Here is a 27287-nt window from a genome sequence, read left to right as displayed (position 1 = left end):
GATACCGTCTTGGAAGCCCTCCTTCCCCACGTCTGAGATTTCCCCAGCCCCTTAGGGCAGTTTACTGAAGGCTCTTGAGATCATTTTTTACCACCTAACCTTCGCAGCCAAAATGCAAATTCCTGCAGACTTCTGCTCACACATTGCTACCAGTGTCACAGTGCCAGCTTAATCTATGAACCATATCATTTTCCTGTCAACCTCTTCAACCCAACAGAGAATTTTGTCCTTCAGTGTATTTTGCCCGAAAGTGTTTCTAATGTGTAAAATGCTTCAGGAAGCAGCAGAAATCCAAACCCTTTTCCATTACTAAACTCCACCAGTCTGGATTGCATTACTCTAGTTTGAAATCTCACTGTCAGCCACTCGTTGGAGTTATAACGGAAGAGTTTACCACTCCTATTTTATTGCCTTCTCTTCCCTCATCTTCCCCCCTGCCCCATTATTCTCATGTCATCAAATTGCTTCAATTTTTGCTACCATTTCAAAATTTACTGCACAAATATGGACCTCACTGACTGAGCAGCCACTTCCTGCTACTAAATCTGGCTTTAGCTTGGTCAACAATACACAGTTATTCCATGGGTTTGTTTTAATTTTTTTTTTGTTTTTTCTCTACTTTAGTCATTCAGTAAAATCAGACCCAGGGTGTTGAAATAATTCCAAGGGTGACTGTTGCCACTGGATCTTGAAACATGATCCCTTAAACAAAGTAGAACCAGGAGGTGAGCCCCTTGACAGCTGGACTGCCCTCACTGAAATATTTATGCTTTGACATTCAATTTTACAATGCCCATTGGACAGGGTGTTACATTTAGTGGCAGAGAAAATTCCCCTTTGTTACAAGCCTGCAGCTCCTCCACATCACACATCCTAAATATTACAGGAGACTCCTTCACAGTCATATGAACAGGAATGTGATCCTTGAGACAAAAAGGTTTTGAGAAGATAACATGTCTAATTACAGTGTCAATTGCAATGTCTGGTTATCACATTTTTCAGGGAAAGAGAAAAAGAAAAGGAGGGTGCCTTAGAGCAAGTGAGGTGGGGACCCTGTGATGAAATGAAGCTCTTCAAGTCAAGGCAGTACGATGAAGCCTATTAACTCCCTGTGCCAGATGACATTACAACTACAGACCACAACCTCCTGCCGCTAACTGGCCTAAATATTCACATGGGAGATCTGTAAATGTAGTGCACATCCTGCAGTCTGCATCTGGTTATCAAGCAAAAAACTATCACTGCTCCAAACATATGGCACTGTTACACTAAACTGGCTCCAATACCCTCTGACTCAGGTGAAAGGACCTGATGAGACAACAGAAAAACACTAGGAACACTGCAATAAATTACATGGCTTAAAAAAAAATGCATAAAGAAAACCAGGTAACAGCTTTTGGTCTTTTATACTGCTCTGCAGTTGATCATAAGATTGCACGTGTCAAGAGTGCTAAATTGTTTGGGTTGTTGGTAAGTTTGTTTTGTTCCCCAAGCAAAATTAACTAAAGAAAGATTTTATTCTTTTTTCCTAATATCATTTTCTCCATGTGAAAGAGTTTTGCTGGTTTTTCACCTTGCCATGGTACACTTGAAAGATCTAAGTTGCTGGGAAGGATTATGCTAATTTGATCAGTTATTGAAAAGAAACGCCAGCAGTATTTGTTGATCTGGGACCAATCAAGGCAAATATTTAAATTTCCACAAGCTCAATTTCTGCAGCCTCATTTCAGCTGAAGAACGTCACATAATGCCTAGGGATGACTTTCTTGCAGAACTGCTGAATTCCCAGAGGAGGCACTCCTGCATTACTGCTTAGAGTTAAGCCTGGTTTGACAGGAAAAACTGAAGTAACCATCTAGTTTATGCGCCCTTCCTCAGATAGAATTTAATGATTTTTATTGCCACAAGAAAACAATGCCCAGTAGTAGCATGAAAGGCGTACATGAAAAGAAATGTGTGTGATAAACTAAAGGAAAAGGAATGGCTCAAGAAAGGCCCTCATTGAAGAACCACTGAACACATCAGATACTGAAGTCATTAGATTGAAAACACACATAAACTTACTAGACATCACTAGGACTGACTCCCAAGCAGTATATTCATCTGTAAACCACTTGAAATTTAAAATATTTTCTATTTCAATCACACATCAGAGTCAATTTGTGAGTTGAATCCCTTTGAGAAAAGGCTTAGCCAGGTTTATAGCAAAGTAGGAATTTAAGTTGGAGTAGAACAATATAAGGTCTTGCATTAGTAATGATTTTCTTCAGTCAAGCCTGAAGAAACAGAAAAATGTGGTACAATGTGTACGGACACACAGTCATATGTGAAAAGGATAGGCGAAAATATATGTGGATATTGTACCCATTCTTCTCATCAAAAAATTCACAGTTAATCTGCAGCTGTACAAATGCTTTACAATTACCTTTTTACGTGAAAAAATGAGAATACTTTGCCATTAAATCAATAGCAAATAATCAATAGTGCCTTGCTATTAAATCAATGCAAGTAGACTTAGGAGAGTTGTGAGGCTGTCATCTGACTTTTAACACAATTCTAATGACCTACATCAGCCTTTAATTACAGTAAATTCTCCCATTATTAGGGTGAAATGTTCCTTGATTAAAACTGCAATCTTTAATGGCTTTTTGCAAGAAAACAGGCTATATTACTGATGTTTGTATTTTCACTCACATTACCTGACACGCATTTCTAACATGCAGTGGTAGCTCAAATTATTATCTTTGATATTTTCCTAATATTCCTGGTAGTTTTAAATCTTTATGGAGTACTCAAACCCTAGATATTGCACATACTTAATATTAAAAGCTGTCAGAGCTAGGCCTTCCCTTACTGTGGATTTTATTGCAATTGTTTTTTAAATCTTACTTAGCCTTTCTTCATGACCCTGAAAAAAGTGTGTTTAGATGTCTAGATTAGATCCCCTGGTAGCTGCAGAGTGAAAAGCTATAAAATTGTGTACAAGGACTTAAAAATAATAGCACTTTTGGTCCCTGGATAGTTCTTTTGGGTTTGTTAAGTGGGTTTTGTGTTCTTTTTTTTCCTCCAAAGATGGTAACACACCCGTTGCACTGAACTAGCTCTAATGAGGCACAATCGTACCATTTCCAAATATTCTCACTCCACTTCTGCATCGTTAAAACTGTTATATTATTGCCCAGAGAAAATCAGCATCACTTTACGGCTGATCTTTGTCTGTTGACCTGTTGTACCTTCAGAAGCTACACGGTAAGCAAACTTCATTTAGTTATGCAACTTTCATGCTCCTGCTCATCTGAACAGCTCTGCACCTGAGATTATGTAGACCCACCTTTCTCAGAAACAAAGTACCTAGCTTTCACCAATAAAAATTCCCTGCAAACTCAAATAGTGTAACAGAGAAACAATTAGTAGATATAATAAAGATAGAAAAGTAAAGTCATGCATCAATGCCAAGGAGAGACTGTTTCAGAAATTGGCATGCTCAAGAGTTTGGCTCTTTTATGTTTTTATAATTTTATCCTGGAAAAGCAATTTATTTTCTGCAAAGCTGCACAATCACCTATGTTTCAGCTGAAAAATGGCAAGTCAGTATGTCTTGTTAGAGAGACTATGAAGTATATTCTGCCCTTTCAAGTCTCTGTTTTGGCTTGAGCAAGTTATCTGTCAGAACATAAGATTTTATCCTTGCAAGGGGAAAAGATTAAAGTATCAGCATTTCAGTTCCCAGAATCAGAGCACATCACAAGTATCCATCTCCCATCCTTTCCCACATCCCAGGGAAGACATCGTTTGTAGAATCTTGGCTCACCTGAACTACTTCACCTTTTGAAAGCAGTATAAAGGCTAAACCATATCTCAAAAAGGGTTTTTTGCCTCCATTAGCAACTAGAAGTCTGAGGATCCAGATGACAAACCTCTTGCTACTGGCGTACACAGCCTATTGTAGGGAAGCAGGACATGTCCGTGTGTGGATATGTGGACGGACTGGGGGACAGGGCGGAGGGGGAAGGGTCAGCATCAGCCAAGCACTGCAGAGCTAGCCTTACCAGCTGAATACTAATCAAAGAACCAGCTCCGGTAATTTCAACATTTGCAAACTCCAGAACATCCTTGACATAGAAGGACGAAAGCTCTGAGAAAGAACTCAGGAAATTTCCTTCTCTCTGCAATCTTTTGCACTGTAGCATCACTGCCAGAGTTCGAGCCCAAGCAAGACAACAGCTTGGGTTTGGCAGAAAGGACTGAGACGGTCAGGAGTTTGAGCTGCCTATATTTTGCAGAAGTCTGTGGTCTTCCCTTCCCCCACCCCACTTCCCCGCTTGTCTGTGAGACTTCTCCAAAGAGTCAAGAGTGATGCTATTGTTCTCTTATTTCTCAGAAGGTGCACACGCGCCTATAGTCCTAGTGCTCTCACTTTCTGCGGTTTCTCCACCACACCTGGTGTTGGGTGCTCCCGCGGCCGGTCCCAGCCGGGCTGCCCGGGCCGCCCCCAGCCCGGGGAACGCGAAACTTACGGCCGCGGCCGTGCCGCCCCCGGCGGCTCCGCAGAGCCGCGGCCCCGCTCCGGGCAGGAGCCGCTCCGGGGCGAGCGGATGCGGGGGAACAGCACGCAGCCCTTCCCTGCACCTGCTCCGACCGCCCTCTGCCTACATGGGAGGGGAAGGGGAAGGAAGGCAAGGAAAGGCACAGGTGCAGCCAGCACTTACCTGCTCCCCCTTTCCCTCGGCTGCCCAGCGCGGTGAGTATTTTAATCCCAAGGGCCGACGGTGCCTCCGCGGCTAAGTGCCGGCGGGATGCTCCCAAGCCGGGGGGGGGCGGGCTGCGGGCGGCGGGGCGCCCACCGGGCATGGGGGCTGCGCGCCCGCCCGTGCTCTCGCCCGCACCCGCGGAGATGGGAGCGCTGCCGCTGCTCCGCTCCTCCTCCTCCACGGCACGGCGCGGCACTGCACAGCCAGCCGCTGGGCACACGATGGGAGAAGTGGGTGCCGGTGCCAAGCCCAGCTCCGACTGGGTGCGGATCGTGGCTGCGGGAGGAGGAGGAAGAGGAGGGAGGGAAGGAGCGGAGAGGGAGGGAGAAGGCAGAGGAGGTGGGGATGCTGCTCTGGGCAGGGGATATCACGGCTCGGTGGCTGGAGCCGGCTGCCAGCTCCGTCCGAGGGCGCGCGGAGGCGGCACAGGGACTCTTTGTAGCTCCCGAAGACCCAGCGGCGGCTATTGAAGCGCGATCCAGGGAGCAAGCAGCCTGCCCGGCCCCACTACCCCCCGCCTCTTCTCCTCCTCCTCCTCCTCCTTGACAGGATATACAGATGGAGTCCTTTGGATAAAAATCAGGAGCCGGGCTAGGGGGTGGGGCGGGAACCAGTCTCTCTGCCTATTTGCATTTGAAACGGGGAGTTGAAGGAGAGACTTCAAGATATTTTTTTTTTCTTTTTTTCTTTTTTTTTTTTTACTTCTCCCCCCACAACCCACCGCGCAATTTGTCCTACAAGCTGCTATTGAGCTTTCGAGGAGTGAAGACAAAGTCGCAAAACTAAACCGAACTTGCGAAGTCCCTGCTTTAAAGCTTTGCCCTTTCAGCCTGCCCAGCCTGCCACTGGTGAAACCCACACTCCCTGCCCTGGCCCGTCCTCCTGCCTGGCGTGGGGCAGCGGCCCGGGCCGGGGTCCCCTCCCCTGGGCAGGGCACGGAGCCACCACCGACCTGCTCGGGGCACCTCAAACGCCGCAGCCCTGCCGCCCTCTGTCTCCCTAGAGCCGCTGTCACGCCTCCCCGGCCACTGTTTATACCGCGGAGGGGTGGTGAGAGGGGAGAAGAGGATTAAAAAAAAGTCAAAAATACGTTGAATAACTAAACCAGGTGCTTTCCCAGAATAAAGGGTGGAGAGAGGCGGGGTGTGCGCACCGGCAGCAGGAGAAGGCTCAGTGTCACTCTGGGGCTGGTGCCCGGCAGCACCCACGCACAGCCCCCGGAGCTGCTCGGGGCAGCCGCTCTGGGAGATGAGTACCTGCTTTGTTTGGACGTGGTCCGGCTGGGAAAGAGGCAGCACAAACTTTCTGCCTCATTTCAGCACTGCTGAAGCCGTTTGGGTCTGCAGAAAGAAACGGATCTACAACTGAAACGTGATCAGCCAGGAGCCAGCACGCCTCCTGAAAAAAAAATAAAAAAATAAATGTAAAAAAAAATAAAAAAAAAAAAAAAAGGAAAAAAAAACAACAACAGAGGTTGCAAATGTTGGCAGAGCTGCTGAACTGGCATTTTCCACGGACAAAAATATTTTTAACACGTACTGTTTTTAGAACAATGGACTGTACCAAGGGCAACTGTAAGATATGCACCTTGGCCAATGTCTTTTGCTTTATGTGTACCATTTTTGAAATTTTGAAATTGAAAACATTTTAAACATGATATAAACAAACTAATAATGTAAATATATAAATACTTTTCATTCCTACTATACATTGTACTATGAAATGTGTTGTCAACACTATTAAATTAATGTGCAGATAAAGTCACTTCAATAAGAAAAAAACAGCAACAAAACAAATGGTTTGGGTTACCAAGGTTTCTTTAAAAATATTTTTAACTTGTGAATTAGTTTTTAGCCTTTGAATACACAAATGCAGCATGCATGACTATTTTAATAAATGTAATATGTAACTTCTATGTGTTTCTTGTCTTTAAGCTTCACTTTCAGATGTGATTTCCAATGTCACCCTTCTAATCAGAGGGAGGCAATTGAACATCATGGCATTTGTGAACTGAAGAAGTGGTTTAAAGAGAGCAACTAGAAGCAATCTACATTTTCCAAGTTGTGGAGTGTCTGTGTGCATGGTTACAACTTAATAAGATGTATTCAGGCAAGAAAATCCTGAAACATGATTGCACACAGTTGCCTAAGATTGTAATTAAGGATTCGCCTTTCCTTTGTTCTCCTTCTCCCAATCCTTAATTCATCTTTTACAAGTTAATCAAAATAAGAGTCTTTGCACTGATCCTTAGAGGATAAGGTTCAAGGACAGATTATCCTTTTTTTTTTTTTTTTTTATCATGAAATATCATAAACACCTCTGCTTTATCTTCTTTCAGATTCATTCAGAGATGTTACCAATGTAACCATGAAAATTTGTCTTTTACCACTTAATTCAGTAGTTACGACTTCAATGATGAAAATGGGATAGTTAAAAACAGAGAAAAAAAAATCTTTGTTTTCAAATAGGATGACATAAAAAAAGGAATCTTTAGGGTGTCATGAGCTTCATAAACTTCAGCTATGATGCTCTTCAGGTTCAAAATACAGACTAAATAGTTGTACAGTCACTTAAAATCATTATAAAGGAAGGACTCTTTCTTATTAATTTTGATTCTGATCCAAATATTACTAATGGAAAAATAGAATAGTCAATTATCACCCAATTAAAAAGCTTTCATGTGTAGCTTCACGGAGTATTTCATGACATCCTTCCTAACAGACCTCTCTCAAGGATGCGCTTTATGTTCCAAAAATCTAGTCCCACAAGCAAAACCTTTTGTTAAGCTGTGTGTCAGTGAAAACATTTGAACTTATTTTCACTCTGTTGAAAATAGGATAGATATTTTTGTCTTATTATTTTTCTAAATGCTTATGTTGTCATATCAAAATAGAATGTATAAAACCCTTTGACTTTCATGGGAGTAACACAGTGACTCCGAGCAAAATATGTGACTAAGCAGACCAATATAATTTCATTGCACAGGCAGAATAAAATATAAAGAAGCAATTATTCTTAGTCACTTTTGGCAATCTACCATTTTTAGTAACATAAGCAAAAGTATATTTTTTAATACAATTTGTTCTTGACTGTCTTGATTGTGGGCTTTTGCCAATGAGTCAGTCCATTCCAACGCATTGACTGGATCATTTTGGCAGGAATCCACACCTACAGCGCTGTTGTGTTTCTAATATGTTTTGTAGTGCATTTACCTATCCCAAGGGGTGTATCACTTCCAGAAGAAAGTCTACAGTTTGTACAAACAAACCTTGGACCGTGCTCTCTTAGGTAGGTGCTGTAAAGAGTAACTGCAGGCATCAAAACACATTGGTACTGGCACCTTTCCCATCTTTTGGGAAGGTGAAACTATCAAGGATGCCTCTTCTCATCACAAGTTATGTTGCTATTTTGTAGAGTGGTTCCATAGGCAGCATTAGGACCACAAAACCCAAAACTGCATGTTCTGAAACATGCTGTTAAATGCTTATTAGACAGTGAGAGCTTTGGTGGCCGCTGCTTATGGAGGATTTTGACCTAAAACGCAAAACAGATTCGTTTAATGGTTGTATTCAGTCCCCTGAGCCACTGACTGTCTCTCAATATTAACATTTCTATCTGTACACTCATTATACACATTCTGAAAAAGAGCAATGTCAGGTAACTGCTACCTAGGTCCTGTTAATGCAATGTGTGGGAAGAAGCAACTTCCATTATGAGCTCAGCAATAGCTTGTAGAGTTGCTTCCATATGAAATGTATTACGCTTAGAGGCAAAATGCTAACTTTTCCTTTTCTTAAAAATTTATGTGGATATTGGTCTTTCATAAAGCAAGCAGGAGAGCTTTCAGTTTAGTATTTTTTTTAAGGAAAACATTTTTTAACACCATTAACACATGATTTTCCTGTACAGGTACAAATTCCTCTGTATGTTACTCTTAGCTAAGCGCTTCAGCTGTCCAGAAATAATACTTACAAGGGGCTACAATTCTGATGTGAATATTTTGCTTCCTGTATCACAGGGGAAGTCAGTGTCCATTGCTGTGGTTGTGTTAGCTCTGATTCCAGTCTAGAACTGAGCAATGTTTTTCTTCAGTCTCTTTTTTTTTTCTCCATTCTACAAATAGCAGAAAGCAAAAAAATAAAGCCTATTGAAATTGAAGACACTTGCGGCCTTTGGCAAGATATTTAACAGGGGGATGTCTCTGCCTTTCTGCATCCTCACAGTTATGGTTTAATTTCCTATTTAAACTTTGAGATTTTTGAGACAATTACAATGTTGCATATATTCCAAGAGTGTTTTCCACCCAATGTATAGCCACAGGGGACCTGTCAAACATTAACAAGTTCAACAACCTGTTCTTTTGAACATATTTTTCAGAATATTCTCTAAAGATATATCAGCCAAAATGACATAATAATATGAACTAAATTACAGTAAATAATAGTGGTGATGGGGGAATTTATGAGGTCATTTTGTGTATCCACAACCACCCATTCTGTTTAGAAAGTGTTACCTTATCAATTCAACATTACCATTAGGGCTCCATCTGTCCCTCTTTGGCTCCTCTCTATCTTCCCTTGAGTTTCCATAATCCTTTGATGACATATTTTGTCCATATATTGGCAAATCTGAGTAACTGATATATTTGCAGGAGTGGTATTCCTCAAAAGTAAATCTAGTTAATCGAAGGCAATGTAACTGTAAAAGTAATAAGAAGTCACAGTTGCCTGAGGTAATAAAAGTGAATGCAGTTAAAAATGGAGTCTATGTTGTCAGGAAGAACAGAGAATAGCAACAAAGGGAGTTGTAGGAAAGGAACTTGTAAAGTTAAGAAACTGTAAATTGAAAATAAGTTTGTTTAATCATAAGAAAGCTGCAAAATTAAAAGATTCTGCTATTGAGGGTAATTTATTAGTCACACACCAGTAAGAACAGCACAAGAATAAATCAACTGAAAAACAAAAACATGGAAAGAATTTTGAAAATGTCACAGGACTATGGTGGCAAACGGCATGTAGGCGGTCAGAAGACTGAAAAGAGAAATGGGGAATTTCATTATGGCCACACAGGAACAGGCTATTTGTGCAAGCAAGGATAGATGGCTTAAAAAAGCCCTAAGACCAGAACGGAGGCTGTGTGGCCAGGCTCCAGATGCTATTCATCATATTATAAGTGGATGTACCAAGCTGGCCAGCGCTGAGATACAGTACAGAGTGACAAAGCTGGCAGTGTGGAGCAATGAGTGCTCTGTAAGAAGTATGGATTACCAATAGAGGAATAAAAAATAAAAATCAGCAGCAGACAAAGAAAGGTGCTGATAATAAAAGCATTAATATTTGTTAAAACACAAGAATTGAATAAAAAAAGTGGGAGACTAGGAATAAGAGATAGGAAATGAGATGAAAGGATTAAAAGAGAGGCAGAATCATTAAAAAACTGGTTTTTTTCTGTTTCATTCAAGAATGATGTCTAAACAAAAAACTATCAAATATAGAGTCAGGGGAGGAGCAGAAAAGAATTCAGTTTCTGAATTCTTTGGATGAAGAGTATGCAAAATACCAACTACTTTTATATCCTTGGAGCCACACTAACATTGCAACAGTGCTAAGTTAAACAGTAACTCTCTATAAGATGTCACGTAGCTGCTTTTGCGAGCATCTCTTGATGAACACAATCATTCAAATTGTGTTCAGAACAGCACGTGGGTCTCAGACTGATGCTTCATGATGGCAAGATCCTGCTGGTGGAGTAGAAGCATCACTGTCCTTAGAATCAGCACTCCTCTCTTTTCTGATGCATGCTGAAAATAAAAAAACAGGTTAGATGCATTTCTGCTGGATATTAAGATACATTCTGCCATGTATTCATACTGTGGCACACCTGATGTAATTTTTTCAGAGGAATTGTCATAGAGAATCACAATTTGTCTGATCCTATGAAAAGCTATACATAGGAAGACCAATTGGCTTCAGGGAGTTTTGCATGCCTCAGAGACATTGCTACTGTGCAGCATCCATCAGAAAATATGCAGCTAAGTTACTTGTGAGAAAAATGCCAATATATACACAATTAAATCAGTAACTTTCCATACCGATTGACATATCAGTATATTTACCTTCAGGTCGGACCTATACTCTGCATCAGCTATAGAAAATTAATATGAATAACTCCCTCACTGACCTCTAAACCCAAACCAGATTTCAGTGCTCCAGTGCGATTTATCAAGACAAGTTTGAACACTTGCACAAACAAAATTGGTGATTACAGCTGCAATTTTAGGAGTATTTTCTGAATAAATGGCCTGAATTATGTATACTTCTGCATCGTAACTAGTATTCAAGATGCTCATAACCTTCCCTGTGTGAAAACTTTAGCTAAGTAAGCAATTTTTTTATTATTATTTGTAGGTTTTTCCCCTGACCACAGCAAAAATTGGACAAGCATTCTCTCTTTCGGAAAAACCCTCCCAAAACTGAAGACAAAAACAAGGCAACAACCCCAAAACACATTTTCAAAATGTAGAGTATTAAAAGCACAAGAAATACTAAAAGCAAGGAGAATGCTAGTGACCCTTCCTTTTCCCCTTCAAGCAACCCAACTTTTCAAGTCTGGTTGTTAAATGAAGTGCTAAACTCCTATACCTGAATATTTATGTTGAAAAAATTCTACACCAGCATGTAAGCAGTTGTATAGGAAGCAGATGGAAATGTCTTCTAAGTGAGTTAGAGAAAAATATGTCACTATCTTCATCATCCTGAACTGCCCACTCTCAAAATTATTTGGTGTGAGTGCTGAAGGAGACATAATTTCATATGTCAATTTTCCACCCAGCTAATGTATCCATCAAATTTTTTATTCCTTAGGAGTGACAACTTAGACATTACTTTTATACTTAAAATGTTAAAAAGCTTATAAATCCCTTAATCCTATCCAGCTTCTACCTTTCCTTGGGATAGATTCTGCATTCATTAAAACCAGTGGGAAAACATTGTTTAGTCAATGAGACAAAAATAAGTTTTATGAAAAACCTAAGTTATTGTTGGTTTGAAAACTAGCTCAGAATACAAAGCACAGCATTTTGTACCACTCGTGCAGAAAGTGATGGAAATCTTTGCAAGTCCCAAATGGTGGACATGAAGATGTAAGTACGAAAGCATTACACCAATGGTTGTGCTGCAAGAATAAAGCTAAAACTTGATCAATCCTTATTTCCTTCTACTTCTACCCATAGCTGTATGTATAAGGGAAAAAAATGGGACGAGGGCAGATGAAAGAAAATAGCAGTTCTGTGGAACTTGCTTCCTCCCACACTTAGCAGGTTAATAATGCCCTAGCACCAGAAGTAATTCATTCAATCCCATTCACTCTTTTATCATATTTTCTCCAATCTGGCCTTTGGAGACATCAGTGCTGGTCACTGGGATGCTGTGCCTAGTCATTCAGCAATACTGACCTTGGTGTTACCAGCCCTGAAAGCCTTGCTTTTTCAAAAGTACTGCTTTTGTCTTCCTCTGAGTTCACTGAAGCTTGTCATATATATTTCTGTTGGGAACTTTCTGGGACAAGGGGTTTTTTTAGGTCAGTCATGGGACACAGAGCACCAGCACCTTTATCTCAGTGTGAAGTACTACCATACAGATATACATTAATAATTTACCACACACATGAGTGTAATACACACGAGTCAGCTACTCTAAGACATCCCATGCCATGAAGCTTGTGCTCATCCATAGATATTCATCTTATTTTGAATTTAATGTGCATGGCCTGATCAGAACAAAATTCAGGAAAACTGGAAGCTCCACAGGATTTCTCTTTGAGGATTCTAGAAATATATTTTGTGTCTACAGACATGTACTTATATCAAGCTTCATTGCAAATATATGTAATTGAATAACTCTACTAGACTTCCTCTGAGTAGCTTTTATTTAATTTACTGTGATTATCCTCAAAATAGGGGAAGTCTGATAAGAATGACTTCATGTATGGGATGCAATATACCTCCTCTGTCTCAAGGCCAACAAAAGAATAGGTGCCTTTTGAGCAGCAGATGCCTGCAGGAGGATAATATACCCACCGGTTACTCAGCTGCTTCATCTGTCATTTTTATGAAGGCATGTCATGGTTGGACAGACCAAAATTGCCTGTGAAAAGCTATGTGAGGAAAAAAGGGAGAGAGAAACAGGTAACTGCCTCTTCCTAAGTGCTGGATGGAATTAATATTTATGGGGGAGGGGGGGAGAGCTCACAGGAAAACAAACATAAGAAATAACTTTGCAAAATATATCTTCATACAATATCAGTCATCTCAATAGTGCTAAAATGCTGCAGTTGCTCCACTGCTATTACTAATTACTTTAAAAGATAAATTGATGTGGAAATTAGAAAGTAACAGATGTGAAGCAATCTTAAGCATAAATTCCTTCACACTTCTTATTAACTGTGGTTAAGATTTTAGTCATCAAACACACTTTATTTCAGACAATAAAAGCAAAGAAAGGAAAATTTAACTGTTCTTCAGTGTTGTAAGTTCACTGAGCTCTGTAATTTGCTGAAGATTTGTTTTCTGACACTTTCACCAGAAAAGGGGAGACTGGGGGAGGGAGTGGAGAAGTATTTCTCCAAAAGCATTCTGACCCACAAAAAAGACCCAACTGTATGTGTTGGGAAACATGTCCAAACACTTCTCCATTTAAGTCTTTCTTCTCTTTCAGCAAAGTGTCAGTAGCTCTTTGAATAGCTATTGGCCTTGGCCAAGACCCTAGTGAAAGGCAACAGATGTTGCTAAGATTGTACCCAGGCTATCCTCTATCCTGTTTCATTTCTGAAAGGGAAAAAGAGAGAAAGGGAGAAGAAAACTTGCATTAAATCACTGGACCATTTTGTACTTCAGCAAATCTGTTTGCACATGCTCGACTGACCTCGCCGAAAAGGCTGAGCCTTTTGCATTCAGCCCGAGGTCAGTCCTAATGCTCTGTTCAGTGGTCCACACTCCTTTCACTAGGAGCAGCTGCCTCTGATTGCTAGAACAAATTGAGGTGATTCAGGCCACCAGCAGGGCCATGGTACAAGTGCTTTTCACCAGAAAGGGAGGGAAAGCTTTAGAACAGGACCAACTGGGGCTGCCCACAATAAACCGTAGGATTAATTTGATACAGTCAATATTAAGACATGCTCTTGCTGAAAAGTGGGCCATAGTGACATAAACTACAAGACAGTTGGACTGAAAGAAGAGGGAAGAAAGTGGTGTTCAAACATTTATTAAGTTACACCTAATTATTTAATTGGGGGACATTTAAAATGGTAATACTGACAGTTCGGGCTTAGGAATGACTTGCTGTTTAACCCCTGGCAGAATATTCTTGGTGTAAATGGGATTCAAGATCAGTTGTATCATCATCTCCCTCACAGTGTTGTTTGAAACATGGAATGCAAGTTCTCCAAATGATTTCTGTAATCAGTTTAAAGAGAAGAACAATCAGCAGCACTATTTCCGACCATATTTACAGACCTGTTTCAGTGACTGGAAGTGGCTACATAGCTGTTATCCAAAAGGAAAAAAAAACAAACCAAAACACAACAAAACAAAACCAAAAAATACAAAACTGAAGATTTGGTATTTACCTCCTTCTAAATTCTCTTCCACCTATGAAAAGAGATAATAGCACAGAACAGGCACTAGCAGGGAGAGATGAAGGCAAAACCCTCCCCCTTTCCCTGGTGGGGGGAAGCTCCTGTGTTACTTGCTTCAGTCCCAGATCACAATATTTTCTGCTGTGTGAAGGATCAGACCAGCAGCTTTTTGAGTCTGAGGCTGAACAAAACAATACAGTACTGCATTAAGGCATGATACCAAGCACTTACCACTTCAAAAGGAAGCATGCTTTGATGCCTCTGAAAGGAAAGCAAAATCTCTACAGATAGATAGGTAATTTTACCAGACTGGTCAAAAAAAAATGAGTGCTAATGTTAATTCATAAAACTGTGGATTTAAGATCAGGGGAAATTAGGAATTGCAGCATTTAGTCTGGCTCTGCATTTAGATGGGATGGCTGGGTGTAGCACACAGCCTTTGAAGTAGAGTTATCCAAAAGGTGGCTTAGTAAGCTGAAGAAGAAAGAAGAAAGATCTTACTATTTACTTAATTAGCAGGTATAGAAACAGAATTTAAGGGAAAATATATGCAAAAAACGTGCCTTTTAGCTCAGAAAAATTGAGATGTAGAAAAGTGTCCAAATAGAATACTAGAATCTGTGATACAGGACTTGACAAAAACAAAAATAAAATTAAAAATATTTTTTAATTACTTGAATTATAGACAAAAAACTGAGGTACATCTCAATCTTCCTTTATTAGCGTTTCATCCTATTACTTGCCACTGTTGTCACATAGAAAAATAGAAAAAAAAGAAAAGCTGCATGTTCAAAGAAAAGTTTTGAGAGAAGACCAGGAGGAGCTGTATTTCAACAGAAAATTCAGTCTTTTATTCTCCTTAAAAACATTAAGTAAGCAAGTAAACATAAAATGAAATCTTCATACCACTTCTTAAAACTTTCTTTTCTTTAAGGCATTGAATATATAACGAGTTTTGAATAGCTGCGTCTAAAAACTCATTCCCAATATGTGGTTTGCAGCTAGGCGAGGGGTGGAATGGTGTGTTTCAGTGATGCTGACAGCAAAGCCAGCTGAGACATTCCTCTTCTCCTTCCTTCCTACCACTGGCACTGGCCCTCACACATGTGATGCCATCCCAGCTGAACAAAGAGTGGGTCTACATTGCAAAACAGATCAGTTCAATAATTCAAGTTAAATCAAGCAATAAAAAAAGAGAAGTTTTCAATTAATTTTATTTAACATGTGTTGCTTCCCTGATCAACTTTACAGCATGAGTCCATATGTAACTATGCAGAACAAAGAGTAGGGACAAGCGGGCAGAAGCAAGTAAACTAAACTTTCAGTTTCTTTCAGAAACTTTCCAAAGATTCCTTCTTTGAGAAGCTGAATGTAAAAGGTATTTGGGCATATCTGCTGTTTTATTACCTGTATTTTATCTCATTCTTCTAGTTGAGTCTCTTCTGGTCTCTTCTGGTCTTTTTCCATGCCTCTGCCAAGTCATAGTATCCTGACATACAGATATTGAATGAGAAAGGGGAAGGAATTGAACCTTACCAAGGTCTTCAGTGGCAAGTTCTGGAGATGGAAATGGGGCCTTCTGGGATTAATCTGACAAGAAAGATCAGAGTCACTTCAGCATGCTTCTGCCTACACTTGCCAGATTTATACAGCATGTAAGCAGGAATGTATGACTGACAGTGTCAAACACTGCTGAGGAGAACAGTAGAAAGGGTATGGGCATTTGCCAGTTGTCAGTCTGATGTGATACAGGCTTTAATAAGATAGGCACTGGGGTATAGAAATGGACTAGATTCATGTTTGACAGAAGCAAATTCTCATTTGGGCTTCTACACAGTTTCTTCTTCTGCATAAAAGAAAATAAAATAGTGAGTGTGCAAGCACTTGTGCCTGCCCTTTCTGGATAGCACAACATATTTTAAAACATAATATCGGTTCCCATGGATTCATTTTGAGGGTACAGGGCTCATTATTCAGGTATGCACATTGTTTTGGTGACATACAAAAGAGTTATATATACATGTGTGTGTGTATGTGTGTGTGTGTGTGTGTATATGCTTCAGCAGAATGTAGCCTAAACCCCAAATATTCAAGCCCTCTAAAATTAAAGCAGATAAGCTACTAGAGAAAAGAAATTTTCAAGACCTCTTCATTAGAGAGAATTCATGGATGGTTATTGCTATGCCATGCTTTAATAAAGGTACCATCCATATCTTATTAGTTGTGCTCCATTGTGTGTACAATGAAATTGTATTCCTTTTCAATACTGAAAGGGACAGGCAAGAACCATACAGATCTGAGTTCCTGTATGTGTATGCCTCCTAATTGGTAGCACTGACCAAAGGTCTATAAGAGTCTCTGATGAGTACAACATGAAAAGGAAAAAAACTACAAAGCTTTTTTTGCTGCAGAGATTTTTACATTCTTAAAGGGTTAGCACTACTTGGGATAGTTAACAAAATACATAATAGAAGCAGGCACTATAACTGATTTAGAATTTCAAGAGCCTTTTGAAAGATTTCTTCTTTTGAGGATATTAAGCAATGAGAGGGGATGATGCACAGTCATGTCATGGATTAAAAACTAATTAGGAGACAGAACACAGAGTAGGAATGTATTCCAGCTCACAACCCAGAAGTGAGTGATTGTTTTTACACAGCAGTGCCAGAGCAAACCTTATTTGCACAAAACTGCACTCATTGCTCTCCAGTATCCTTATAAAATAAAGAAAAATTAAATCAAAACACTATTTCAAAACTTCTTTCCTTTTTCCCTATAACTGGTATAGAGTGATCTTCAACATCCATAGGATACCATGAATTTTAGCTTTGTCTTTGACTAGTTACCTGAAAGAAAGAAGTAAAAAGGAAATTTCAAGATTAGCATAGCATTTCTTTTTCTACCTGAAGCAAGAGGATGAAAACTGAAGGGAAGTGCTCAGCTCTGAAGTGGCTTCTTTCTCTGCAGAGAGCTACACTGGGGGTAGTTGGCATACAGTATGATCACCTTATTTCTTGCTTACATGTGGTACCTACATTTGGCATGTTGGCAATTCCAAGACTGTCAAGAAGACTAGACAGCAGTTCAGAGATTTCTCCCACTATGGATTCATGGGAACACTTCAGGGTAAATTATACCCATTTATCCCTTTTCTAGTGCTTCACAGTGCTCCCTTCAGTAATGATTATTTGCTAACCAGGACCTCTGGCATCCATTAGCATATGGCCATGCTGAAGGGATGGGTGATCCTCGTAATGCCATGCTGGCTGCAGAGGATACCCCAGTGAGAACTCATTATCTCAGTTTCGTTCACAAGCCTCACTCTGGTCCTGGAGGCCACAAACTGCAGGTAGTCACCTAATGAAGTTAGGAGCCTAAGGTAAGGAACTTCTCTACAAAGCAAAAAGCTTTTTACTGGGCAGGGATCTGCTATCCTTTTTAAAACTGAACAGAACATGATAATAGTTACAGTGAATGTAGATTGGAATACTAACAAATTAGGAATGTAATCAAGGATTTAGTATCAACTTCAGGCATGTTTCCACTAAGAAGGGGCTTCCCTCATTCCTGCTCATGCAGTACCATTTTAGTTTTTTCAGAGTATCTTTAAGGTCTATCAAAAATTATCCAAATGAAAGACAAATGAAAGGGTTATGAAGAGTTTTGATCTTGTTTTAGTTTTAAACCCAGAATAAAGAAGTGATTTTTGAGTGAGAGGATTATCTTATAGGCAAAGTTACACTGCACTGTAATCTCCTGAGAGAGAAATAAAACATCTGAGAAATAGAATCAGAACATGTATGCAAAATAGTTGACTGAGAATGAGATAATGGGTAACAGAGGTAATGAAGGTTTTAGGAGATGAAAAAGAGCTAAGGGTTGGAGTAAGTTTGCACACAGCATTTTTCTTTGAGGAACCCTTGCACAATTGTAAGAGTTAGGTTCACTCAATTGCTTCCTTGTACAACTGCCAAAAACCTTTCTTCACCCACATCTACTTGGAGAGCTTTGCTTTTTTTGCACACAATACATCAAGTACTATATTTTTGTACATAGAGACATATTGAAGTGCTTCATGATTCAGGGTTGGATCCCCGGTTGCAACCCAAAATGTATCAAAAGTGGAGGCAGACTATGTGATAAGAAGTGCCTGTGGAGAGGGCTCTAGAACTTCAAAGCATCTGACACTGGCCACTTTCTCAGATAGTGATTCTTCTCAGGATAGGCTTTGGAACTGAATCCGTATCACAATTCCCATGTAATAATAGCATAAGGTGGTCACAAGTGTATATAGTGTGAACATAGAGTCCTGTCTTCACCTTTCTAGAACAATTCAATGATGTGCTCTTTCACACAGGTTTTACCCAAGATGGAAGACTGTATCTATTACTGAACAGTTTTAAATTATGTATTGTGAATGTGGGAAACAGCTAAAGGAGGTGCATGATATTATGGTAAAAATAAGTCTCCTATTATGTAATGCCATGCTTTCTCAAAGCACTTTGAAAGCATGAACTAATACTTAATAGAGTATACATTACTATTATTTTTTATTTGTGAATTACCCTCAACTATTTTACTTGAACAGACAAGAGAAATCAGTGCTAATAATTTCCTATAAAACTCTTTATTATCTTCACCTCTTCCTTTTTGTTGGAATTAAATCACCAATATTTTAAAATAAAATCATTACACAGTTGTTGAATTTAAATATAGTTCTTACTTGGAAGCCAAAATGGTACCCTCACCAGTTCTAAAATCTGTCAGTCATGTTATTTTTAATTTATTTCATTATCCTTCTTTTTTATTTATCATATTGTGAGATTTTCCTAATCCATATCTATGGTTTCATACGTATGGTTTTATATCTATGTGTGTTTGTGCATGTGTACATATATATATATATTTATATATGTATGTATATGTATATGTATATATGTGTATATATATATAAAAATATGAATAGTTCTGTAACTAGTCAGAAAAAGCTCTCACTGAAGTCAAAAAGAATTTTATTAGCCATACAGTGAAGACTTACTATGCAGACTTCTCCCCAAGACAAAGTGTTCCATAAAGTAATATTCCTCAATTTCTCCAGGCTACAAAGGCTTGAAAATATGTCACTGAGTTAAATATCACAAAAAAAACCCTCTCTTCTATTCCAGAAGTTTTCATTAATATGCTAATTTACATATACTATATTTTGACTTCCCTCCATATCTTATGAAATATGATACTTTAATTGGTGTCATTCAAATATAAAAAAAAAAAGTAATTAAGAAAAAAAATAAAAAGGCATAAGTAACAAAAACCCCACAACAACATGTAGGATAATGTGAGACTAAATCACTCTGAGAGAACACATTTTTTAAATACTTGAACTATGGTTTTACTATCTTCTGTTCAGTGTAAAACATTGTTCTCAGTTTGACTAGACCAAAAATATACTTTGGATACTTTTCTATTATTAAGCAATTACAAAGGGGATGTAACTACTTACCAGCTTAGAAGTCTCCAAACCATTTTATGCTGTTACCTAGGATATACAAAAGTGTTTGAATGTTGCTTCAAAGGACAAATTTATAGAGAAATTGTACTTTAAAAGGCAACTCCCAAAAAACCTCTACAGTACAAGGTATATGAAATATTATGTTAGTTAATTAGTATATCAGCTACTCTGATGTAACAAAATAAAACTGATAAAATCTGTCACTTTAGAATTTTGACACTGTAGAAGGGCTGGGGGTTACACCGGTTAACTGACCTTCTCATCGGACACAGTGAAAACACTCACAGAATAGCCACAGAAGAAATCTGCTATAGATTCACATCTAAATATATTTAGGTCTTAGTGGTTCAATTATTCGATCCAATAGCAGCCTTTGCATTTAAAAAAAAAAAAAATATACAGAGGAAAGTAAGTTGAAAGTGATCTGTAATTAACAGAAGAAATCTATAAAAGAATAACAGGAATAAATCATAGTTCAATTATGCTTCAATCTGTTAAAAATTTAAAATATAAAGCATAATCCATGAAAACTTGCATATCCAATGAAATACATTTAGAGTGAGTTTTGGGTTTCTTTTCTTGAAACTTGATTCTGAATTTAGCTTTGGTGACCCAAATAATATTTATGACATCCTGAAATCTTTATAAAGAGAGAGATTAACAAAACATTTTTGTATGAAGTGTAAGAAGGAAATATATTTTCAGAGTTTTTTAACTTCAATTGCTATTTTCAATTGATAAAAGTATCCACCTTGAAAAACCTAAACAATATTTTTCTAGCTTTTTTATGGTCCATTACTACGGCAGTCTTAACATAGAAAGGCATCTAAAGAGCACACAAACTAAATTTATTTGTAAGAAATATCATGGCTACATGGAGTCACTTTGTCCCAAGCATGATCTGTAATTAGAGAGGTTATGGCAGAGGGCATTCCACTACTGCTTGTTACAATGACTTTCAAAAGAAAATATATATTCAGAAGAGCATTTATTCTCAAATGAAAAGAAGAATGATGAAAAAAACCCTGATGTCAGATGAGATTACTACTTTCTTAGAGGCATGAAGGAATTGAACTAGATATCAAATCTCCTCTATACTTTCAAAAATCATAATCATCTGTCCGACACTGAAATATTAAAATCAATTAAAACACTCATCTATTTTACTGTAATGAGAAATGAAGAAACCTTCTAAAAGTAAAAAAAAGAGTAAAAATGCATGGTACTATCTTTAAGAGATAAAATAATGTTTTAATGCAGCATACAGACAGACAAAATAAATGTATTTATAAGAAGAAAAATATTAATTAAAAAAAAAGAAAAGAAAATGGGATCTGAAGGAAGAATTCTCTATATTTATTATGTAGAAATTAAGTCCTTTAATATCTATAGTGAATTTTTAATTCCTTTTGTATAAAGTAATAATCATTGTATTGTGAATACATAGATCTCTCAGCCTTATGGCTGGCTGGAATGAGCATTACAGCATTACAGCTGCAAGTATGTGTTACAACCATGATTTCTAAAACTAATTTTAACTATGTGGAACACTGCACTGATTTGTTAAACCTGAACATAACTCTGCCCCTAGCAAAGATGTTCATACTTAGATGAGCTTGTTGACAGCAAGAATGTCAATATTGTAAGATTTACAGGTTCATGAAGATGTATATGATACTTCATTTCCTAAAATAAAAATACCTCATTCATTCTACTCTTAGATTTTATACATCTGGGGAATAAATTGCAGACTTTGCTATCAAAGTCTGAAATGTAAATACGCATTGAAAATTAGGAGTGCAAGAATATGAAAAATTCAGTTAGTTGCTTGGTTCATCTGTGAGATGTAATAAGAAACCAAAATACAGTCACTTTTCAAGTGAATTTACTTAGTTAAGAAGAAAAAATGCATCAAACTGATCTGCTTGGATGTTACAAGTTAAATCAATAGCCCTACACTTTAGAACTGATGTAGATGATGAATCAACACAAGGCCTATTAAAACGAGTGTAAAAGGGTTAAATTGCAATACATTTATCTATATCTAAATGTATTCACTAGTCTGCACATATAGCTTCTCAAACGAATGATTGGTATGTAATTTGTATGTTTAAAAAACTGCAAATAACATCCTCTGAAATCATACTATTTTTAATTGTAGAGCATCTAAATTTAGACATTTAATGTTTCAAATTTCTTTTTATATTTTTGAATATTAGCCTCTCTTTCTTGTCTAGAGACACCCTCTACTTCACTCTGGGTAGTTGTTTGTATAACTGATGATCAATCTCTCAAAACATAAAATGTTCTCCTGGGCAGAGATCCCAGGTAAGGAATCACAGGAGCTGAAGGATCCAGTGACTAATAGAACTGTGTTTCAAGTCATCCATGGGGTCAGTTGTCTGTGGCACAGCACTGAAGATTGATACCAATAAAATTTATTCTCCACTCAGCTCTCATTTGCTTGAGCCTGAGAATCAGGATTTCAGCTCCATATATTTATTGAATCTCCTCTTTGAAAAGAATTACATAAGCTGCATTTAACCTGGCCTTGGTTTTCTTTAGAGATTACTCAATAACTGATTTGCCCTCCACTTTTGTTTTGACCTCTATTTCGTGTTGATTTGGGGGCATTCTGCTGACAAATTTGCAGCACCACTTTCTTTGCAGCAGCTTGCCCTGTAGCTGAACTCAGTGGAGAGAAAGCACAAGGTATAGGGCTGATAAACTTGCTCTTTTAAAGTGCATCTAAATGACTTTGAAATAGATTTAAATCCCATGCCACAATTTCTTGGATGCATTAACCAGGACCACCCTTGCTTATGTGAAATATAAATGGCAACAAAAAGAAGTGTCAAAAAAGGAGAATGCCAACCCCTGCCCTAACCCCCTCAAAAAAAAAAAAAAAAAAAAAAAAAGTGTCACTAAAATCTCCACAAGGAATTTTAGCTTGGGTAGAATATTGCTTACCTCAGTTTTCACTATACCATCTAAAGAGATGTTGCATCACTGGGCACAAAGCAGGTGTACTGGGTTTGCATGGCCAGGTTTTGGTAGTGGGGGGTGGGGCTACAGGGCAGCATCTGAGAGAAGCTGCCAGAAGCTTCCACCATGTCCAGCAGGGACAATGCCAGCTGGCTCCAAGATGGAAGTGCCATTGGCCAAGACTTGGACGATTAGAAATGGTGGCAATGCCTCTGTGATAACATATTTAAGAAAAAGAAAAGAATAAAAAAGGTTTTGTGCGGATCTAACTGTGACCAGAGAAGAGCAGAGTAAGAATATGTGAAAGAAACAACTACATAGACACCAAGGTCAGTGGAAAAGGAAGTCAGGAGCTGATATTCCCCTGCAGCCTGTGGGACAGCCCACAGTAAAGCAGCTGAGCTCCTGCAGCCCAGTGGGACCATGGGGATGCAGAGATCTGCCTGCAGCCCCTGAAGGACACCCACACTGGAGCATTGGAAGCCTGAGGGGAAGCTGTGAACACACGTTGGAGCAGGCTCCTGGCAGGGACCTGCAGACCTGTGGAGAGAAGAGCTCACACTGGGTCGGGTTTCCTGGTAGTAACTGTGATGCTGTAGGGGACCCACAGTGCAGCAGTCTGTGTCTGAAGGACTGCACCCCATGGAAGAATGACTTACATTGCAGCAGTTCATGGAGAATGGTTGCCCATGGGACAAACTCATGTTAGAATTCATGGAGAACTATATCCCATGGGAGAGACCCCACCCTGGAGCAGTGGAAAGATTCCTCTCCTTGAGCAAAGGCAGAAACAGCATGTGATGAACCAACTACAACCCCCATTCCCTGTCTCTCTGCACTGCTTGGGGGAGGAGGTAGAGCTGGGAAGGATGGTTGGGTGGGGGAAAGGTGTTTTTAAGGTCTTATTTTGCTTCTCATTATCCTTCTCTGATTTTGTTAGTAGTAAATTCAATTAATATCTCTAATTCATGCCTGGTTTGCCCATGATGGTATTTGGTGAGTGATATCTCCTAGTTCTTTTCTCAGTCTACAAACCCTCTGTTAAATTTTCTTTCTCCACTCCACTTAGAAAAGGGAGTGATAGAGAAACTTTTGTGGGTGCCTGGTGTTCAGCCAAGGTGAACCCTCTGCAACAGAGAAAGCCCAACTGTGTTTCAACAGTTATTTCAGAAGTTTGTGATGTTCCTGTGGTTTGTGATGCCTTTAGACCATTTTGGCTACCATTTAGGTCTTATTATTTTTTTAAAGTTTTACCAAAAAAAATTTTTAGGAAATAATATCTGAATAAGACTGAGAAACTTTCTCCACATCATCAAAATCAAATTAGTTTTATTGTGTGGGTCTAGGAGTGAGATACAAATGCAATCCTTTATTCCAGAGAAAGAATTTCAACCTAGAAAATATCCTTATTCAAAAGTTTTTATTTTAACAAGTTTGTTTTAAATCAAGAGTGTACCTGTGGGTTTGTCTTTTCTGGGCTGTCAAACGTTGATACATTTTTCCCTTAAAAACATTTTCTGTTGAATAAGTGATTAACCCTAGAAATTTCATGCAGTGACTCTCTAAGTCATCTAAACAGTAAAAGGATAACTACCCTTTTTTCCACAAGTGTTCTTTTTGAGCTACAGTGGCCACAGGCTTGTCAGAGGGAACTCTCTTTAACAATGATCTTTAGTCATTTACCAAGACACTTGAAAATCAGTACTGCGTTAAAAACCCCAACAAGCCATGCTTAATATTAATGGTGAATATTAACATGATCTCTTTCAGCAATTCCTCCCACATAAAAATTTCTAGAATTCAATTGAAAGCTGTACTTGAAGAACACAATTTTCTCAACAGAACTCGCTTGTCTTATGTAGGACCATGTGAACTATTTTGCCAAAAACAATTGCTTTTCACAGTTCTACTCTGAGCCGCAGAGTCTTACTTTCTGAAGTTTATCATTTATATACTTCAGAAAATAAAAATTATTGTTTCTACTTGTGTGAAACTTTCTACCTGAGGTTCAAATATTGTTTCCTTATACTTTCATTTCACAATCTTTGCGATAATGAATAACACCATTATGATCTTATAGATGGAAAAATTTGGGAAAAAAAAATACTGATAACTTAGATGCTAGAAGTCTTTAGAAGAAATATACACTGGACAATGGAGTAGATTATTAATAAATATATAAGCTAGGTGACTGTGCAAGTATATTTCCATGTAGTTATTTACAAAACTTATAGGTTTTTTTTATGGTTGTCAGGAAAACTTAGACATGTCTTTGAGCATACAAAAAATGTTTGTCTGATACATCCTGGACCTGGTGTTGCAGCTAATACTACACAACATTTCTTTCTTCATCTTCCCAGACAGAGACACAGCAGCCTGAGCAAGGTCCCAGGAGGGCCTGTGGGCATCTACTGGGAGTTCCCACTTACTTTAGATCCAAGAAATGTCTAGCTAGTGCATTGATTGCTTAGTTGTTGTATGTTGTCAAACAGCAGTAGCCTTATTGTTTACAGCATGTTGTGGTCAAATTGTGCTGAACCTTAGTAAGAAAGCAAAAGAGGAAAAGATATCTCAGACTGCTTTTTCACCCATTGTATTCAGATGACTGCATGATGAGCCACAGTGGATCAGAGCAGGCTAACACATGTGACATAATCCAGACAATTTATCTAGTTGCGTGGGTTTAAGTGTAAGTTTGGATATTATTTTGAAACACATGTGTCCTAGATCTATGGATTAACAGATTGCGAAATGTTTTTGTTGCTTTTTTTTTTTGCCTCATGAAAGAAAAATACTGAAGCAAAAGTGATGACTAAAGTTTTAGCTTGCATATTTTTCAGATTCTGCACTACCTAGGTGTATAGTTTGAACTTCATATTAAGTGTTAGTGAGCTCTCTTCACACAGTAGGTAGGCAAAACAATTCCTTTTCTAGCTTGATACCAAGGACAAACGTTACAACTTTCAGGCCCTAAAGCATAAATGGTGGACTGAAGGGAGAAAACAAGAAGCATGGGACTTCATGGCCTGAAGATGTGATTGGACAATTAACCCCAATATGCAGATGGATCAAAACTTTTATAAAAATGAGAGACCTCATGACCATTTTGTGACCGTTTTTGGTCCGTCTTGGGTGTAGCCCCGGACAGCTTCTGTACTGCCCAAGGTGTACCCTTTAAGGCCTCTCAATAAATACCTACTTTATTCTTAATTTTGTCCAGCCTCTCTTCTAGGTCAGCCTTCTCAAGGAATCAAAGGCATGCCAAAGGAGGGAACATTGTGCTAACGTAAGATTTCAAACATGTCGATGTCTATTCCAGAAAATTCCAGTGAAGTCAATAACATTATTCTGCTTTCATACTATCTGAGTCCAATGTTGTTCTTGAGTTCCTCTGGTATCACCCCAAACAAAAGAAAGCTGAACATTTTTGGTAATGTTCTTTGAGAGGAGCATACTACGATGTATTTTCCCTGATACAGAAAGGGCTAATTCACATGCAATACACCAGCACACTATATTTCACATTCCCACTCAGAAATATACACATGTACTCACTCTCACAAGAGTATACAGTAGCTGCAGTCAGATTTATGTCTCTGTGGAGCAATTTGAAGGAGTGTGATCCAGAAACTAAGCTGAACATTAAGCCTGGAGGAGCTGTTAAGCAACAAGGCTTTGCTGATTAAAACATGAACTTTATTTTAGTTTGTTTAATTCATTTTGCATTCGGGTGTTTTATGTTAATTAACTCTTATGCAATTTTTATTAAATTTACTTTAGTCCCTAAATGAATATTTCAAGTTTCTATTGATAATTGTTTATTGACTATAGAACCCACATTGAATGTATTGCCACATTTTATTCACAACACATTTACGAAAAAGAAGAGTTTCTCTGTGGTCAAGGACAAGGATAGAAATTCAGGAGGTATAAATATAAATGGAAATCTGCATTGTACTCTCTGTGTAGGCTGGAAAGCTACAACTTCTTTAGACTGGGATAATGACTGATTTTTGGAAGAGTAGCAAGTCATAATCTTTCAATGCTTGGAGGAAGATACCCTTGGAAGACCTAGTTAGAGGACGCTCAAGCAAATAGTAGGCCCTCAAAATGAAATAATTTGAAAGATTCTGCTTTGTCCTGTAGTGGAGCATAGGGAGAGTTACCTGGAGGAAAACCCAAAACTTTTGGATTTCAATCTCCTCATTTGTATTTGGTCATGGTTGCCTGCATGTTTGAAGTGCTTCAAATTCTATAATGCCTTATGGAACAGATTCAGTTCTGGTATAAGCAGATACAGTTTGACTGGCAGTTGTACTACAACACTGGGTAATCTTTTAAGTAATAAGTACTATCAGTAATGACATTATTAAAAAGCATTACTATCTTAGCTTTGCAGTGCAAGGCAG

The 27287-nt window shown here is 38.6% G+C and overlaps 1 protein-coding gene and 1 long non-coding RNA gene across 3 annotated transcripts in view; one reads left to right on the top strand and one right to left on the bottom strand.

Moving 5' to 3' along the window:
* Window positions 1-12905, bottom strand: part of CDH7 (cadherin 7) — a 91507-nt gene extending 78602 nt beyond the window's left edge. Inside the window, exons 1-4 of one of the 2 annotated variants that reach the window (XM_086893608.1) lie at window positions 12829-12905; window positions 9284-10551; window positions 8724-8864; window positions 6008-6149 (exon numbers count right to left, since the gene is read on the bottom strand). The gene's annotated coding sequence lies outside the window, so the exon portion shown is untranslated. Of the gene's footprint in view, window positions 1-4709; window positions 4792-6007; window positions 6150-8723; window positions 8865-9283; window positions 10552-12828 lie in introns of those variants that run through there. The other variant, XM_086893618.1, reaches the window with a different exon arrangement.
* LOC147655512 (uncharacterized) lies at window positions 4595-6664 on the top strand. Its single transcript, XR_015288220.1, has 2 exons — window positions 4595-4741; window positions 5493-6664. It is a non-coding gene; the product is annotated as an uncharacterized LOC147655512 (long non-coding RNA).
* Window positions 12906-27287: the final 14382 nt, after the last annotated feature.

This window comes from Cyanistes caeruleus, chromosome 1 (assembly GCF_971803275.1).
Source record: "Cyanistes caeruleus chromosome 1, bCyaCae1.hap1.1, whole genome shotgun sequence".
NCBI classification, from domain to species: Eukaryota; Metazoa; Chordata; class Aves; order Passeriformes; family Paridae; genus Cyanistes; species Cyanistes caeruleus.
This window is presented reverse-complemented; position numbering and strand designations above follow the sequence as displayed.